This window comes from Hipposideros armiger, unplaced genomic scaffold, assembly GCF_001890085.2.
Source record: "Hipposideros armiger isolate ML-2016 unplaced genomic scaffold, ASM189008v1 scaffold_302, whole genome shotgun sequence".
Lineage (NCBI taxonomy): Eukaryota > Metazoa > Chordata > Mammalia > Chiroptera > Hipposideridae > Hipposideros > Hipposideros armiger.
In genome coordinates, this window is record NW_017731652.1 from 1,490,134 (window position 1) to 1,495,353 (window position 5,220).

The 5,220-nt window shown below is 32.4% G+C and overlaps 1 protein-coding gene across 1 annotated transcript in view; it reads left to right on the plus strand.

Moving 5' to 3' along the window:
• MYO9A (myosin IXA) overlaps positions 1–5,220 on the plus strand; it is a 282,854-nt gene that overhangs the window by 209,901 nt on the left and 67,733 nt on the right. The gene's annotated exons all lie outside the window — the stretch shown is intronic.

Below are 5,220 nucleotides of genomic sequence, written 5' to 3' on the forward strand. Positions count from 1 at the left end.
CAAGGCTAAGTTTATGAACTTATTTTACAGTAAGTGAATCCACCTTGACTAGGTCTTAGTAACTGCTCAGAAAGGGAAAGTCAGCAGAGGATGTTTCTAGGATTTTAGGACCTAGGCTACATTTGGAGGTGAGTATTGAAAGTTGGAAAACCAGTTGGTACTGAACAAAGTTTATGACTTAAGAGGTTTGGATTGGTGGCCCCTGGATAGCAGCCACACTGTTGAATACACTTAGTATTTATATATGCATTTTATTCCCCCCAAAAATCAGGGGCAGTTTATAGCATTCTCTCTGCTCTTTGAAGATAGGGTAGAATTTCCCTGTGAAACCATCTGGGATTGGTACTTTCTGGTGGCATAATTCTTTCATAAGTCCCTTTATTTCTTTTAAGCTTTCTACCTATGGGATAAATTTTGGTAAATAGATTTTTTTTTCTGAAATTATCCACTTCATCTAACTTTTTAGATTTATTAATAATTTATTTCAGTTATTTCCTGTTTGTATTTTGTAGCTTTGTGTTTTTTTCTTTAAGTTAGCTAGTCATTTGTATGTTTTATTAATTTTTTCCAAAATAACAAGATTTTGATTTATTTATTATGCCTACTTTTCCCCCATTCTCTACTGATTTCTGCTTTTAATATTTTTATTTATTTCCTTTCTTTTGTTTTCCTTTCTTATTTTTCTAGCTTTTGGGTTAGGGATTTGAATCATTCATTTATTTTTATTGATACACGTTTTTAAGGCTATGAATTTTCCTCTGTTACTACTTCAGATGTATTTTATTTAATGTGTAAAGTTTTAATTTTTTTTAAGAAAAATGTAATTTCAGTTTATATTACTTTTTTACCCAAAACTTGTGCAATAATTTTTTTTTTTAGTTTTCAAGAGGAAGAACCTTTTTGTTTTTAAATTTTTGTTAGTTTCTAGTTTTATTATTTTGTGATCAAAGAGTATTTGTAATGTTTCTATTTGATCAAATTTACCAGTATTTTGTTTTACTTAATATGTGATCAGTTTTTGTGAATGTACCATGTGCATTTGATAAGATGTATTCTCTATTCAGAGTGTAAAATTTTAATATATATATACACAACCCCTACCTTCTTAATTATGTTGTTGGTCTTCTATATCCTTTTTTCTACACTTGATCTCTCTTATACAGAGAATGTTGTCTTAAAGTCTCCTATTATTCATTTTGAATTGTGACTTTTAGTATTAAAAAATGTCTGTTGTCACATTCAGTGTCCTTTGCTTGAATTCTACTTAAATAGTAATATCAACCTTGGTTTTCTTATTATTTCTATTTGCCCAGAATACTTTTGGTCATCCTTTTATTTTTAGCCTTTTGTGATCCTTTTGTTGTAGGTGTGTGTTTTGTACTTAGTATAGCTTGGTCCTACTTTGTGAGACAAATTCAAATTTTTTCCCCCTCAATAGATGAGTTAAATCTGTTTATATTTATTGATGTAATTTATAGATTAAGTCTCAACTCTTATAATTTTATATTATGCTACATTAAATTGGCTGTGTTTATGGTTCATGTTTATTATTTTATTTTTTCTAATTTCTTTTGATATTTAGAGAGGGTTGTATTTTTGTTCTATTGGTTGTTTACCTTTGTATATAAATTTTTAAAACGCCTTTAATTTACTATTTTTACTTAACCAATTGCTCTCTAGTCATTTTTTAATGAATAATATTCTTTTAATTATCACCTGTGACCCAACAATTCATGAACTATTTTCTTCTCCCTTCTACTCTTGTTTTTTAGATTTCTACTTTGTCAGAACATGTAATTTTGCATATTATTCTTTCACCCTACTTCCCACACTTGTTTTTGTCTTAGATGTATATTAATTTTATTAAATGATCACATTAACTATTTTGCTGAAGTTTCCCTGTTTATCTCTTGTTTGGGTGGAGGTCTTCCCCTAGTAGATTATTCATGAAGAGCTCATAGATACAGAATCCCCTGTTGTTTTTAAAGTCTTGATGTTTGAAGGGACATGTTGGCTACATATAAAATTCTTGATTCATACTTTCTTTCCCTGAGTTCTTTGAAAACACTAATTTATTGTTTTCTTGCTTTATTTGTTATTTTTGGTAAATCTATTGCCAGTCTCATTCTCTTGCCCTTATAAGTTATTTGACCTTTTTACTTGACAGTCTTCAGAACTTTTTCTTTATATTTATTTTTTTTTTGTTTTTGTTTTTGTTTTTGTTTTTTTTTAGCTGAGCCATCCTGCTACCTGTTGGCAGCTCAGCTGCTGCTCAGCTCGGGCTGGACTCGAACCGCTGTTGCTCAGAGCTCAAACTCTTGAGTGAGCTCTTAACCAACTGAGCCACTCGGCCGGCCCTTTTTTCTTTATATTTAAAGTTTAGGGTATGTCTTCAAGTTGATCATTACAGATTAATGATTGCAGGACTCTGCCAATATGTAAATTCTAGTCTTGCCTTACTTTTGAAAAGTTTTCATGGATTTAAAAGTTTTAAATTTTAGTTGTGGTCTATTGTTTGTTTTTTTCTTGTTTAGAGACAGGTCTTCTTTTCTTGTCTTCCATTTCAGCCACCTTCTCTCTGATCTTTTTCACTTATTTTTTTATATCACTTTATATTCTTCATTATCTTCCTGCCTTTGTTCAGTTCCCTTTAAATTTCCATTTGTACTTTTTTCCCTGAGGCATCTTATAAATTAGTCTTCATTTCACTATCTTTTTATTTATTTTCTGAGTTCATTCAGTGCTCTTTCCATTTCTTCCTGGTGTTTCATATATATGAGGATATTTAATTCATTTTTGAGTTACAGTTTTCTGCTTCATGCTTGTTCTTTTGCGGGGTGGTGTCTGGAGGTGGGGTTAATCAACTGAGTTGTTTTGGTTCTCATTTTGGTTTTTATTTTATTTGTTTTCTTATTGTAGCTTGTATAGATTTTGTATGTTTTAATTTATTCATTTTGTGCAATTGAGGTAGTTTATAGGATAACGAGTTTAAGAGCGTTCTCTTTTGCCAGTGTAGCAAAGTTCAGTTTCTTTTACAGACAGCCTGTGTTGGGTTTGTTTGTTTTTGTGGTGGTGGAGGCAATTGTTGAGTCCTCCATTATTTTGCTTATTTTTTTCCTTGCTGGATTGTAAATTTTCCACTCCTACTGTTTTTCTCTTCACTGCTCAACCTCCAAAGGGCACCCCTTCCCTCCTTTTTACCTTCTTTTTCTTCAGAAGCAATGCTGCTATGTCACTTTGAATCACAGGCCATTTTAAGGTCTTTCTCTTTAGTCAGTTCTCTAATCTACCAGTACTCAGTAACATTTGTTTCAGTTTTGAGTCATTATAGATGGATTGATTTTTTTCTCCTCATTCTCAGTATATATTCTTTCTTCTTTGCATGCCTATTTATTTCTTACTGGAAGCCTGACTTTGTGAATTTTGCCTTGTTGGATGCTGGATACTTTTGTACTTGATTAATATTCTTGAGCCTGTTAAATTCTGTCAGTACTCCAGAGCTTTGTTCTGAAGCAACTTGGTCCTTTTAGGTGTTCCTTTTAAGATTTGTTAGGCTTACTGTACTGAATACTGGAAATTTGCCAAGAGTAGATTTCAGGTGGTCTCACCACCAAAGGAAAAAAAAAGGTAACTATGTGATGAAATGATACATTAATTAGTTTGACTGCAGTAATAATTTTACTATTTATACGTAAATAAAATAATCATGTTTGTACACTTTAAATATATACAGTTTTTGTTAAATAAAATGAAGATTTGTTAGGCTCAAACAGAGCAGTAGTTAGTCTAGACTATTAAGGCAAGATTCTCTTTGTACTTCACCTAAAGCCCTGGGAATCCTCAAGTTATGTGCTCTGACTCAGGCACAGGCACTGCTCCTGGCCTTGTGTGAGTGCCGAGCACTGGTACCTTTAATCCTCTCAGGTGGTCCTTTCCTGTGTTGAGGGTAGTTTTCTGACAGAAGTGTTGACTAGTACCCAGCTGTATACTCAGCACTGGCCCTCTGAAGACCTCCTAAGTTTTTTCTTTGTGCATCAGTCTCCTCTCCAGTACTCTGTCTTTTGGTTTCTAGTTACCTTGATTTCTCTGGACTTTCAGTTTCATGTATTCAACTCTGAGAATCTGCCCAGGTTCAGCTTGCTTCCCCCCTCTCTGTGTCACTGCCTGGAAACTATCTCAAGGCACTGAGTTGGGGAGATGTAGGACTCACTTCCTTTGTTTCCCATCTCTTAGGATAACTGTCCATCATTTTGATAACTGCTGTTTCATATTATTTTGTATGGGTTTTTATTTTATTTCTGTTTCTGGTTTTGGTTGTTTCAGTCAAGAGTTTAAAAATACGTCTCTGTTACCCCATCTTTGCCTGAAGCATAAGTTTGTTCTTTTAAATATTAACAACTCAAGACAGTTTCTGTTGATAAGGCCATAGTCAAGCAGACCAAAGGACTAAAGAAAAGATATTGTAACTACACAAAAATGAAGTAATAGGAAATGACTTAAATAGGTAACAAGAAATTCTCTCCTCCAAATGGGGGTGTCTTTAAAGGGCACATTGTAAACAAATGGGACGAGAATTGCCAATTGAAATTCAGGGCCCAGTTTGATAGCCATGTAATTTGTTTACAACTTAGACCATTAGTGGTGATGATAATTTTTTATTCTTTGGTCCTGTGGTTTTTCTTATCTCCTGTGTTCTTGTTCTCTTAAATCCTTGATTGGATATAATAAGAATTTATAATAGCAAGTTAAGCCATATAAAAAAATTATCACCTTTTAGTGACAAATAAAAGAAGGTATGAAAGATTTAGCATTCTGTATTTATCAGATTGTAGATCTTTTGTCTGTATCTTTAAATGGTTTTGAGTTTTTTCTTTTCTCTTGAGATTTTTTTGTTAAATTATCAGAAAACATGAGCTGATAGGTCCTGTTGGCACTTTCATTGACCCAAGTTCTCTTTACTTCAGATTACTCTAGGAAGTTCATAATAGAGTTTTTAGTAGATTCTTTATTTCATTGAATCTCTGAAGAATATTAATATGTTTTTGTATGTTTTTAATAGGTGTAATTATCAAAAAAATTCCATCACCTGAGTTTTTTTTCAAACTTTTTTTTTATTAAATTATTTTTTATTATGAAATACACGTTTTTTAGAATTAGTTTCAGCTGTACAACACAGTGCAATAGTTATACTTTTTACCCCTCGAAGTGACAACCCCCCTC